This window comes from Lipotes vexillifer, unplaced genomic scaffold, assembly GCF_000442215.2.
Source record: "Lipotes vexillifer unplaced genomic scaffold, Lipotes_vexillifer_v1.1 scaffold40, whole genome shotgun sequence".
NCBI classification, from domain to species: Eukaryota; Metazoa; Chordata; class Mammalia; order Artiodactyla; family Lipotidae; genus Lipotes; species Lipotes vexillifer.
The window spans coordinates 4321133-4335696 of record NW_006771578.1 but is presented as its reverse complement, the minus strand read 5'-3'; positions in this window follow the sequence as shown (position 1 = coordinate 4335696).

Here is a 14564-nt window from a genome sequence, read left to right as displayed (position 1 = left end):
CGTACCGAAAAAAAAAAAAAAAAAAGGCAGAAAGAACTGAATGCATATTTCAGCTCCTGCCCATCATAGAATAGACAGAGTTTGGAGTTTGAGTGCAACCAAGAAAACTCCTTCCTAAAATGAAAATCACCAATCTTTGGAGGAAAATAAGAAAATCTAGAGTTTCAATCATGTGTCATCCATAAAGTTCAGTATACAATTATATCTTACCAGACAATATGAGGAAACAGGAAAATGTGAACCATAGCTAAGAAAAAAACAATCAGTCAGTATCATCTGACTCTGAGATGACACTGGAATTACCAATTAAGGACTTTAAAGCCACTATTATATTTTCAAACACTTAAAGGTAAATATAAAAATAGATGGACAGAGGAGGATCCTCTGCAGAGAAATGGAAACTATGTAAAAGAACCAAATAGAAAATTAAAAACTAAAAAGTATAATATCTGACATGAAACTTTTCTGGATAGGCTTAACGGCAAATTGGGAATAGCAGAAGAAAGAGTCATTGAAGTTGAAAGAGATCAGTATCAGTTTTCCAATGTGAAGAGCATGGAGAACAAGGAATTTTTTTTAATGAAAGGGTCACAGTGTCCTATGGGACAATAACAAGCAAATGCAGTCCCAGAAGGAGAGGAGACGGACAATGGGGAAGAAAAGGACATTTGAAAAACTGATGGCAGAATTTTTTTCAAATTTGGTTAACATAAATTTGTAGATCCCGAGGCTCAGAGAAACCAAAACAAAACAAATACTAAGAAAATCAGAGCTAGGCATGCCATGGTCAAACGGCTGAATTCCAAAGATAGGTGAAAATCTCAAAAGCAGTCACAGAAAACAACACACTAGATTAAGGGGAAAAATATATGAATAATGGCCAGTTCTCTTTAAAAACAACCAAGATCAAAGTACAAAAAAGTGGTATCTTTAAAGTGCTGAAAGGAAAAATTCAGAATTCTATAGCCTGTGGAAAATATTCCCCCCCAAAATAAAAGTGAACAAAGACATTTTTAGATAAATTAAGATTGAGAACATTTGCTGTCATGAGAATAATACTTCAAGAAATGCTAAATGAGGTTCTTCAGACTAAAAGGAGCTGATATCAGATAGAAATTCAAATCTACACAGAAAGGCTGAAGAGAACTGAAGTAAAGATGTGTGTAAATACAAGATATTATACAAATCTTAATTTCTTTAAAAGGCACATGACTAAAACAAAAAATATAACACTGTTTTGCAGGCTTTTAACATGTGTAAATATAATATATAAGAATAGGACTTCCCTGGTGGCACAGTGGTTGAGAGTCCGCCTACCGATGCAGGGGACACGGGTTCGTGCCCCGGTCCAGGAGGATCCCACATGCCGCGGAGTGGCTGGGCCTGTGAGCCATGGGCTCTGAGCATGCGCATCCGGAGCCTGTGCTCTGCAACGGGAGAGGCCACAACAGTGAGAGGCCCGTGTCCCACAAAAAAAAAAAAAAAAAAAAAAGAATAGCACAAAGGACTGGGGGTAAAATAGAACAAAACTGTTATAATAATCTTACTAAAGAAGTTAAGTATAATACCAAAAACTGTTTGATTAATCCAAAAAAAGATAAGAAAGAGAGAACAAAGGATAAAAACAACAGATGGGGCAAATAGAAAACAATAAGATACTATAATTAAATCCAACTTCAATAATTGCATTAAATATAAATGGACTAAGAAAATACAACAAACTAGTGAATATAACAAAAAAGAAGCAGCCTCAAAAATATAGAGAACAAACTAGTGGTTACCAGTGGGAAAGGGAAGGAGGGAGGGGCTATATAGGGTTAAAGGATTAAGAGGTACAAACTATTAGGTATAAAATAAGCTACAAGGATATATTGTACAGCACAGGGAATATAGCAAATATTTTATAATAACTATAAATGGAGTATAACCTTTAAAATTGTGCATCACTATATTGTATGCCTGTAACTTATATAACATTAAACATCAACTATACCTCAATTTTTAAAAAGTCAGAGGTTGTCAGACTGAATAAAAATGCAAGAACCAACTATATGCTGTCAACATGAGATGAACTTTAAATATAAAGGAAAAATAAGTTAAAAGCAAAAAAATACTCCATCAAATACTCCATCAAATACATAAATACAAACATTTAAAAATTGGTGGTTAATTAATATGATGGAATCATATTTTTAAAAATACCTATTACAGGGAGCTCCCTGGTGGCGCACTGGTTAAGAATTCACCTGCCAATGCAGGGGACACAGGTTTGAGCCCTTGTCCGGGAAGATCGCACGTGCCGCGGAGCAACTAAGCCTGTGAGCCACAACCAATGAGCCTGCGGGTTGCAACTACTGAAGCCCGCGTGCCTAGAGCCTGTGCTCAGCAGCGAGAGAAGCCACCGCAATGAGGAGGCCGCGCACGGCAACAAAGAGTAGCCCCCGCTCACCGCGCAGCTAGAGAAAGCCCACACGCGGCAACAAAGACCCAACACAGCCAAAAATAAAAATAAATAAATAAATATACCTATTGCAGAAAAAAGAGAGCTAAAAGAACCAATTCATTAGGCACTAATATATATGTATGTGCCTAATATCTGAGCTTCCAAAATAAAGCAAAATCTGACAGAAGTAAAGAAATAAATAGATAAAACCACAATTATAGTTGGAAATTTTCAACACACCTCTCTGAGTAATTTATAGAAGAACTAGTCAAAAAAATCACTAAAAATACAGATGATAAGAACATTATCAAGTGCCTTGGACTAATGAATATTTATAGACAACTGAAGAATGAACATGGGATGTTCTCCAATCTAGACCATATGTTGGATCATATAAGGCTTAAGACATTTCAAAAAATTGAAATCTTACAGAGTACATTCTTGACCACCATACAATAAAAAATAAGAATAGAAATGAATAAAATTGAAAACAAATACTAAGTAACATCAATAAAACCAAGGTTTTTTTATTAATAAATTAAAAAATCCCTAGTAAGAATGACAAGAAAAAATAGAAACAAATACAAAATACCAATTTCAGAAGTTGAAGCACAAACATCACTACAAATCTTGTAAATACTAAATAATAAGAGATTATGAATACTATGCCAATATATTCAACAAGTTAAAAAAAATAGATAAGTTCCTTTAGAAACACAACCTACCAAAACTGACAAGACTTAATATATAATATGAATAGCCCTGTAACTATTAGAGACATTGAATCTGTAGTAAAAAAAAAAAAAAAAAAAAAAAAAAAAATTTCCTGCAATGAAAACTCATAGGACAGATGGTCTCATTTGTGAATTAAGAACATTTTTAAAAATACCATTTGATTGTCTCAATAAAAGCAGAAAATTATTTGATAAAGTAACATCCATTAATAATTTTAAAACTATGAACAGAAGGAACTTATGAAAGGAATATAATTTAAAAGCTACAATCAATATCAATAAAACTACAGTCAGCATCACTCTCAAGGGTAAAAGATAGAATACTTTTCCCCTATGATTGGGAACAAAGCAAGCATGTCCACTATCACCACCTCTGTTCAGCATTGTACTGGAATTCTCAGCCATTGCAATAAGTAAGAAAAAATATGAAAAGGAAAAAGTAAAGTATTTATGCACAGATGACATGATTGTGTAGAAAATCTTAAGAAATCTACAATGAAATTATTAGGATTAATAAGTGAATTTAGCAAGTTCATAGCATACGAATTCAATACTCTAAAATCAAGTTCAGCAGAAAACAAATGGAAAATGAAATTTAAATTTTCAGTTACAGTGCAGTCAACAAACTTATTCTTTCAGGAATAAAGTTAACATAAGACGTGAATACCATCTCCATTTTAATGGCTCCATTATTTTAATGGAAATAATGGGATCTGGAAATAGCAGAGAGACCAGGTGGTAGAAATTAATCACCAGGAACAAGGTTGGTGTAACCAACATGCTGAGAAACTTAGATACAGTGGCTATCAAAGTTTTGACTCCATGGGACTTCGGGCAATGGATAATTGATCACAGCATCCCTCGGACTGAAAAAGGTTGACAACCTACTGAAGAATTAATGTATCTAGATAGCTGCAAGTACTCTAGGTTGGGCAGGATGAAGCATGATGAATCAACTCACAGAAGGTTAGAGCCTACATTGATTCAGAGACAGTGGCTAAAGGTTTGGCTATAAGGTCAGTGTTTGGAAAGAAAAGAATTGGTGACCAGGAAGTCTGGAGGGAAAGTGTGTGGATGGACCTCTAAAAATGGACATAACATCTGGATATGTGTATCTATCTGATTGCTCATTCAAAGGAGGTTGTTATTATCAGGGTGACAAAATAGAACCTGTTGATGTCAGTCAACCTCTTGCCCCAGTCACTGCAGTGCTTTCTCAACGAGCCCCTGAATGTAGTGACAGGGATGGAGACTATACGTGAGCTCAAAATGGACCTCCCCCACCAATTCTAACCTGCCTAACCACTGCTGAGTGGTGACCTGCCAATAGCAGAGATCAATGCTGGAAGCCCAACCTGGCACCACTCCCTGGGGAGCCATCCAGTCACCTGGTGGTACAGTGATTACCGTGCCACCCTTCCATCCTAGAGGAGCAACAGTGTAACTTCACTGAAATCGGTCCTACTGAGCGCACAGCCATCCGTGAACTTAAATGTTTATTCACTGTCTCATTACCCCTCACAACACTGTTTCTGACCAAATAACTCATTTTCACGGCAAAAGAAGTATAGCACTGGCTCACACTCATGGAATTCCAACCCATCCTACCACCTACCCCATCACCTAGAAGCAACTGGACTCATAGAATCAGAGAACAGCCTTCTGAAGACTCAGCACAGAGCCAGTTGGGAAACAATACCTTGCAAGATTGGGGTACTCTCCTAAAGGATGTTTTTGAACCTATATTCAATATATGGTAGTTTTCCCTAGAGCTAGTGTACATGTGTCTGAGAATCACAAGGTGAAAATAGGAGTAGCCCTTCTCATGATTACACCTGACAATCCACTTGCAGAATTTTTACTTGCTGTCTCTATACCTTTGGGCTCTACTAGTTTTACAAGTCTTAGATCCAAGAGGGAAGTCTTGCCACTGGATGACTTGACACTGGAAGTCCTTTGAATTGAAAGTCAAGATTGAGAGCTGGTCAAGTTGGACTCTGCGTGCTAGTCATCCAACAAGCAAAGAAGTGGATTACTCTTCTGCCTGGGATGATTAATCCTAACTGTTGAGGGGAAATTTGGTTGCTACAGGGAGTGTTGATGCCTGGAACCCAACTACTGAACCCTTTCTACCCAGTGAAGACAGGATTCGCCGGGCTGGCAAGGATTCAGATTGTTCAAGTAAATGACATTGACCAGTTACTGTTAAGCTAACTCAGGGCTGTCATAAAATGAGAGTTCTGAATAATAAGGCTAATGTTCCCTGTCATATAATTAGCACAAGAGAAATATGAGATTTTGAATGTAGCTTGGAGCTAATACAAATTAAATAGGTTGTTTACTTAATCCATTCAAGAAATTACTTATTTTCCTGTGGAATTCAAAAATCTTTTACTGAAAATTAAGCATGTGAATATGTCATAGAAAAAAAAAATGTGTCTACCATTTGGGAGTATAAATGTCCCCCAAATTGATTAATGAATAAAAATCAACCAAAATGATTTCATAAGAAGAAAGTAATACATTGAAGAACCTTGTTCCCAACCCTGAGATATAGCTCCTGTCTTAGTCCATTCACACTGCCACGGGCAGAGTGGATTAAACAAAAAAATTTATCTTGTCACAGTTCTGGAGGCTGGGAAGTTCAAGATCAAGGTACAGATTTGGGATCTGGTGAGGACCCATTCCTGGTTTATCAATGGAAGTCTTCTTGCTGGGTCCCCGCATGGCAGAAGGGGCAAAGAATTCTTTGGGTCTCTTTTTTTTTTTTTTTTTTTGCGGTACGCGGGCCTCTCACTGTTGTGGCCTCTCCCGTTGTGGAGCGCAGGCTCCAGACGCGCAGGCTCAGCGGACATGGCTTACGAGCCTAGCCACTCCGCGGCATGTGGGATCTTCCCGGACCAGGGCATGAACCCATGTACCCTGCATCGGCAGGCGGACTCTCAACCACTGCACCACCAGGGAAGCCCTGGGTCTCTTCATTAAGGCCACTAATCCCGCTCATGAGAGCTCCACTCTCATGATCTAATCACCTCCCAAAGACCCCATTTCCAAATACCATCCCACTGGAGATTAGGTTTCCACACATGAACTTTGGCAGGCACACAAATATTCAGTCTTGAGCAGTTCCAGACTGACTCTGTTTCCTTGAGTCTTACTGCATATTGACTCAAGAGCTTCCCAAGAACTAGGGATCTCCCAAACTGAACTGAAATGGGCTTCCTCAGGCAGAAGGAAGAAGCTTCCCAACACCAGAGAAGTGCGAGGAGAGGCTGAGGGTGCATGCGTCGAGGTTGTTGGTGGAGTGTTGCTGTATCAACAGTGTCTGGAGCAGATGACCGTCAGGTCTGTTCCAATCCTGCTGGTATGACCCTCTTATCAGATGCTCGAGCCAGCTGCCAGACCTCTTCTGCTCCCAAAATGTGCTAACTGCTAGTAAGATTTAGTACTGAGACAAACAGGTAGTAGGTTGTGGTCTGGAAACCAAAGATCCATCTAATACCTTGGTTTGAAGCAGGTGCATGGAAATAGCTTTCCTTATCCCAAACCGTCATATTAGTTTTATTTACCACAGCCTTGCTGCTTATGGACAGCAGGCTCTAGAAAATCCTAATAGTGATTTCTCACATGCCAGACATGGTGAGAGACCCTGCAGCATCTCACTGATATATAAAAATGACCCATAAATTGGGTCCTCCTATGGTATCCTTCCCATTTCACAGATGAACAAACAGCAACTTTGAGAAAGTGATTTTATCCAAAGCCACATAGCTAATTAGTAACCACACTGAAACTTGAACCCAACCAGACTGACTCCAAAGCCCCCAAACTGGAGTGTGCTGAGGCTGCTGGTCCAAGGACTACACTTGGCCTTCAAGTCACATCTCTATTCTGCCTCCCAATAGAGTGGATCACTATTTAGCACCTACTAGAGCCAGGCATGGTGGACGATGCCCTATAGCCTTTACTCCCTTAATTCCCACAACCGGCCTACGAGGTAGATATTATAATTCCCATTTAACCAAAGAGAAAAATGAGGCATCGAGAACTAAAGTGCTTACCCCAAGTAAGACAGATCTAAGAGGCAGACAGAACGCACACCCAGATCTGGCGAACCCCAAAATTATCCTCTTTACCCTTCACCAGGTTACTCTGATCCACTTGTCCCCATGGGAACTGGCAGGTTTATTTACAGTGCAGTAGTTCGTGGATCAAGAAATGAAATATTCTCCCAGAAAATTAGGAGGCCACAGCCAACAATGACTCCAGAAGAAATATTACTACAAACTGTGGTACAATCCTGTGCTTTTGACAATTCTCTGAAGAGAAGATGCATTATGTTAGTTTATCACTTTAAATAAATTCTCAACAAGCTATTTACCTGCCAGTTTGTATCTGTGGAGACTGTTTTTGTAACATCAGATAAATGAGCAATTAGAGACTTTAAAAGGCTCTTAAATGCGGTGGAGCTTATAAACCTGAACTTCCAGGGACGGTAAATGTCACATCAAATGTCTTCAGCGCTCATTTCCTGTCTACCCTTTGTTTCAACAGCTGTGATATGGCACTCCTTACCCTAGTCTGAGGACACCTGCCTTCCAGCAAGATGTAATGGGAAAATTGGGGACCTGGGATATAGGTCGCTTGGATTCTAGACTCAGCTGTTCTTGGATGACCTCGACCAAGTCAACATTTCTCTCAGTTATTTGTAAATAAAACGAGAGGGTTGAAACTAGAATATTGTTACGAGCTCTCCAGGCTCCAGCATGAATGACTTCACGAATCTATGACTATGAATAGATTCATTCTTTATAATCCTAGGCAGGATCCTAAACACTGGCAAGTTTAGCCCTCAATTAATATTAGTTATCATTGTCATCATCATTATTATTTGATGAAGTAAAAAAATCTATTTGTAGCAAAACAAGCAGAACCATGATCTAAAATTCCATGGTTAGAGATTCATTTCTTTGGAGTTAGAGGGTTTTAAAATATCTCAGACAGGAGAAATGCTGTAAGACAATGCGTTATTTTTAAGAAGCAGGAATCTTCTTGCTTTTAAATAAAACTCTTTAATGATCCCCTCTATACAAACCATAGATATTTAATTTTCTGGAAAAGTGGGCAATGAAGCAGAGGCAGGGAGGAATGGGTGGGAATACCTGAGAGTTCCTCCATTTAGGATTTCCTGCACCCTCACATGGCCCCAAGGCACTGCCTCCAAAACCTAGGATTCATTGGACAACCATTCAAAACATTTGTTTAAGCCACTACCAGCTCACATTCTTTTTTTTTTTTTTGCGATATGTGGCCTTTCCCATTGCCGGACGCGCAAGCTCAGCGGCCATGGCTCACGGGCCCAGCCGCTCTGCGGCATGTGGGATCCTCCCGGACCGGGGCACGAACCTGTATCCCCTGCATCGGCAGGCAGACTCTCAACCACCGCGCCACCAGGGAGGCCCCCAGCTCACATTCTTTAAGGATTAAAGAACCAATAGAGATTAAGATGAGTGATGGGGAATGGAGAACAGTGGGGTGGGTGTAGAGGATGCCAGTCTTATCTCAGTCATCTCCCACCTGGGTCACAGCCACGACTTCCTAACCACTTCCCCACCCATTCACAGTGTCCTATCAACATAGCCACTCTGCCCAGAACCACCGATAGATATGCTCTGATAAAAGCCAAAGTCCTTCACGGGCCTCCAAGGGCTGCATGACCTGGGCCTGATCCCATCTGACTTCATCTCCTGGTTCACTTCACATACTCTCTGCTGCAGCCATGCTGCCTTCCTGCTGCTACTGGAAAATCTCAAGCACATTCCTGCCAAGGTGCCTTTGCACTGGTTGCCCCCTCTACTTGGGACACCTTCTTTTCTCCAGATATCTACATGGCTCACTCCCTACCTCCTTCAAACCTTCTCTCCAGTGTCCCCTTCTCAACAAGTTTCCTATTTAACACTGCAGGCTGCTCAACCCCTTGGACACTTCAATCTCCCTTCCTGTTCTGTAAATCCATGTTAAAGTACCAACCCCCAATAACTCCAAATCTGACCTTATTTGGAAATAAGGTCATTGTCAGTGTAATTAGTTAAGATGAGGTCATACTGGAGTAGGGTGGCCTCCAGTCTAATATGACTGGTCTCCTTATAGACAGGTAAAATTTGGACATTGAGACACACATGCAGAGAGGGAGAATGTCATGTGAAGACTGAAGTTAAGATGCCACAGGAATTACCAGGGAACTACCAGAAGCTAGGAGAGGTGCCTGGTACAAATCCTCCCCTAGAGCCTGCAGGGGAGCCTGGTCTTGAACCCAGACCTCCAGCCCCCAGACCTATGGGGCCCCCAGCCCCCAGACCTGTGAGACAATACATTTCTACTGTTTATGCCACCCAGTCTGTGATATTTTGTTACAGCAGCCCTAGCTAACTAATACACTTCCCCTGCTCTGCTTTTCCTCTTTCCCACAGAACTTTAATGTATCACAGATTTACTCATTTATTCCTTTTAATGTCTATTGTCTGTCTCCCCTTTTTGGATTATTACCTCTGAAGGGGCACAGATCTTGGTCTATTTTGTTCACTGCTGTATAAGGTAGTAAGCATGAAGTGAATGCTTTCAAGTGAAGGATAAATGCACACATTTGGCTCCTTTTTTCTGTGTTCTCAAGAAACCATCATACAGTTCTACCTCACTCTTCTGTCTTAGCTCTCTGCCTTTCCCTGACCGAAGCCCCTGCCCCACCTTACCCACTTTCAGTGTCCATCTTCCCGCCCTTGGAGGAGATATCAGCAGGTTGCAGAAGACTGTGGCCCAAGATGGTGCAGTGAGACTCATGTTGCATGTATTTAAACCTCAGAGTTACCCTGTGAAGCAGATGTTGTAACTCATTTTATGGATAAGGAAACTGAGGTTCATAAAAGTTAAGCAATATGCCCATTGCACCCTGTGCAACTTATACATGTCAACCTTTCTCCTTCCCTCATTAGCATGGCAGCTTCCAAGGGACAGGAACTGCATCTTTACTGCCGTATCACCAGCTCCTAGGCCAGCCAGGCACACAGGAGGTGCTACATGAGCACTGTTGAACTCTCCACGGTGACACCACTGGTAAGGGGCAAAGCTGAACCGGAATGCAGCCTGATCCCACAACCCATGCTCGTGCTATAGAGCCCACCAGCCAGTGACAGGGGCCACGTCATAGCTTCCTCATATTTTTACCAGCGTTTTTCAGCAGCCTCATCTCTCCACCATCCACCGAAAACACTTTCCCACTTCCCCGACCCCAAGGAACCCACGTCAACACCCCTCTGGACTCCCTCTCATATACACATAGTACACAAAAATGCACAGGTAGAGTTTTTGTCTTTATTTTTTTTAAATAATGAGGGTTTTTTTTTTTTTAAATAACGACCCAACAATGTCTGGTGGTCTCTGTTTGGCTCTATTAGTAGTCCCTGGGTCGTTGGGTCTCTGTTGCTGTGCAAGGGCTTTCTCTATTTGCGGCGGGCAGGGGTTACTCTTCATTGTGTTTCGCGGGCATCTCATTGCAGTGCCTTTTGTTGCGGAGCATGGGCTCTAAGTGCATGGGCTTCAGTAGTTGTGACACACGGGCTCGGTAGTTGTGGCTCACGGGCTTTGTTGCTCCGCGGCATGTGGGATCTTCCCGAACCAGGGCTAGAACCCGTGTCCCCTGCATTGACAGGTGGACTCCCAACCACTGCGCCACCAGGGAAGCCCGAATTCATAGGTTTTTAAATGTGAATGAAGGGTTAACAAACTCTTTCTCTTTCTCTATGAAAAAAATGACCTTGAGTTAACTTCCTAGCTCTGTTCCCCTGGAAACATAATAAAGGTGGAAGTCATCTATGTTACCAGGCAACCTTGCTTACAAAATGACTTCTAGTAGTAAACTACACCTTGCCTAGAGGACTATGAATTAACTATAAATAAATACCTAGGGGAAATCCATAGTTTGAGCTTCTCTGAATGCAGTGCATTCTTGTAACTGTGCATGCCCCTTGCGAGGACCCCTGGAAGTTATTCCCCTGGGAGGAAATTAAACATATTGGCTTATATGGGAGTGGGGCTTATGAGCCAGTATGGCTCCCATACCCATCTCCTGGGCCAGGTTCCCCAAGAAACAAACTACTAGATGGAGATTTATGCACAAGAGGTTTATTGGGGAGGGTTCTTAGGGAGTGAAGAAAACAGGATTGTGCAGCGGGAAGAGCTAAACTATAATATAGTTACAACCAGAATCCTCAGCCATTCCAATAGGACTTCCTCAGTCGCTGGGATGGCCCTTTAAAGTGGTCCCAATTTAGGCAGGACTGCTCCCTGAATAGGTGTGTAATCTTTGGTAAGGCAGCTCTCCCCCACTGAAAGCAATTTCCAGAGAAAGATTCAGGCGTGCGCTGCGAGCAGCCAACACTGCAGACAACAAGAGGAGTGAGTATCTCAGACTTAACAAGGATACCTGGATGGTGCACTACAGCATCACTATACCCACTCATTTGGTCTCATTCCTTTATACCTGAGCTGTCACGCCTTCCCCTGCCCTGCTGGCATGCTGTTCTTCTTGTCCTATATTCTCTAGCAAAGCTAAAAGAACTAGTGCCAAAAGGGACCTGTGGAATTTTGTAAAATGTAGATCTAAACCCACATTTGTCTTGTACATTTCCTGCCCCAGACCTGGGATCACCCATTTCTCCAAAGAGCCCCGGTTGGTTTTGCTGAAATTCAGAGACCACAAGGGGGTTCATTATTAGTGGATAAGTCGTAGTTTCTTGACCTTTTCAGTGGCCAGAGTTAAGAATTTTTTTTTTTTCAGGTAAAATACATCGTGAGTTGATATTGGTATTTTTAATTGAAATCAGGACTACTGATTTTCTTAACTTCAGCAGTCACCCATCTGTATGTTTTCTCCCATGCCAAAAATTGTGATTCTCATTGACATCAACAAAATTTCTCATTTATTTTATTGAAAAATACACACACAACCCTTTCAGAATAACAATACCAACACTACCATTAACAATATGATTACTGAAAGAACATAAGATTTCTCTTTGTTTTGTTTTGCTTCTAATTAGGGATAAACCCCACTGGGAACGTGCAATCAAATTACCGTGTTTTAAACTAACTTAGAGAATGGACTTGAGGACACGAGGAGGGGGAAGGATAAGCTGGGACGAAGTGAGAGAGTGGCATGGACTTATATATACTACCAAACATAAAATAGCTAGTGGGAAGCAGCCACATAGCACAGGGAGATCATCTCGGTGCTTTGTGACCACCTCGAGGGCTGGGATAGGGAGGGTGGGAGGGAGACGCAAGAGGGAGGAAATATGGGGATACATGTATATGTATAGCTGATTCACTTTGTTAGAAAGCAGAAACTAACACACCATTGTAAAGCAATTATACTCCAGTAAAGATGTTAAAAAAATTTTTTAATAAAAAAATAAACTAACTTAAGATAATTCCTCTTTGTATGGCTATGCCACCAACTCAAGTCACAGGCTCATTTTTTCATTTTGCTTTTAGTATTAGGGTTACTCTTTTTAGTTTAATTTTGTGCTATAATTATTTAAAATATTTAAGTGGTTTCTAAATCAATTCTGTAAATTAAGATATATTTGCCCCTCAACCTTATTCTTGCACTCCCTCATAAATCTAAATTTTTGGTTTATCCTTCTATCTCATATGTCAGGATAAACCAATGACTTAAGACCTTTTCTGAGATGAATGGTAGGATATTATACGTACATTTCTACACCTTTTTGCATTGAGAAAAATACCTTGGAAATCATTATCAAACAGTCAACAGAGGTCTTTTCTCATTCTTTTATATAACTGCATTAGATACCACTGTGTGGATGTACCTCAGTTTATCAATTCCTCGATGATGGACATTTGGATTGTTTCTAGTCTTGGGCTATTACAAATAGTGCTGTAATAAATAACACCACAAACGAATCTTTACTGTATTTTTGTCAGTATATCTTTGGGAGAAAGTCTTAGAACTGGAATTGCTGAGTTAACAGGTAGAAGAGATTTCGAGAATTATGTCAAATTCCCCTCCCTAGTGTTTGTGCCATTTGTAACATTCTCACCAATAATATGTGAGAACTTCCATTCATCTAGAGCTTTGCCAAGAGAGTATATTCTCAATTTTTTGCAATTTTGGTAACCTGATGGGTGGAAAATGGTATCTCAGTGTTGATTTATTTTGCATTTCACTTATGATGAACAAAGGTAAGAACCTTTCTATTGATTAAAGGCTAATAACACTTTTTCTATAAACTTCATATTTTTAGCTCATTTTTCTGAAGGAAACCTGATCTCTTCCATCTACAATATTTAGAAGCTCCTTAGAGGTTAAAGATATCAAATCTTTGCCCATAGTTTACACATTGTTTTCAATTTTTCATTGTCTTTCTACTTTGTTAATGGTGGGTGGGTTTGGTACTTTTGTGAGGGTTTTGTTTCACTTTTTTTGTTGTGTTTTCTGTCCTTTAAAATATTTTTAGTTATGTAATCAATCAATCTTCTCCTTTATTGCTTTTGCATTTTTGTCATAATTAGGAAGGTTTTCCCCATGCCCAAGTTATAAAGCCATTAATCCATGTTTCCTGTTATTATTTGTATGAATTAATTTTTTTTTTTTTTTTTTTTTTTTGTGGTACGTGGGCCTCTCACTGCCGTGGCCTCTCCCGTTGCGGAGCACGCGCAGGCTCAGCGGCCATGGCCCACGGGCCCAGCCGCTCCGCGACACGTGGGATCTTCCCGGACCGGGGCACGAACCCGTATCCCCTGCATCGGCAGGCGGACTCTCAACCACTGCGCCACCAGGGAAGCCCTGATTTAATTTTTCACCACATTTAAATCTCTTATCCATTCAGCATTTATCTTGGTGTGAAGAATGGATTAAATTTTATTTTTTTACAGAAGACTATCTAATTCTCCAAACCACATAGCTTAAATACCTTGTCTTTTCCCCACTGACCTGAGATGCTGCCTTTATATACATATTAAATTTCCATATGCAATTTGGTCTATTTGGATTTTTCTATTTCTCTTTCATTGTCAGTCTATTTCTTCACCAACACCAATGCTGTTTAATTATAGAGACATTAAATTTTAAAAAAATATTTAGTACAAGTACACCCCTTATTTCTATTCCCCATCAGAATTTCCCTGACTATTCTTGCTTATCTGTTTTTTAAGTAAACATTATAAGCAACATTTCTAGCTTCAGAAAAAAATTCTATTTTTATCAGAATTGCATTGAATGTGTTAATTTAGGGAGACTGACATCTTTAAGATGTTGAGTTTTCCTATCCATAAATATGGTACATATTTCCATTTGCTCAAGTCTCCAT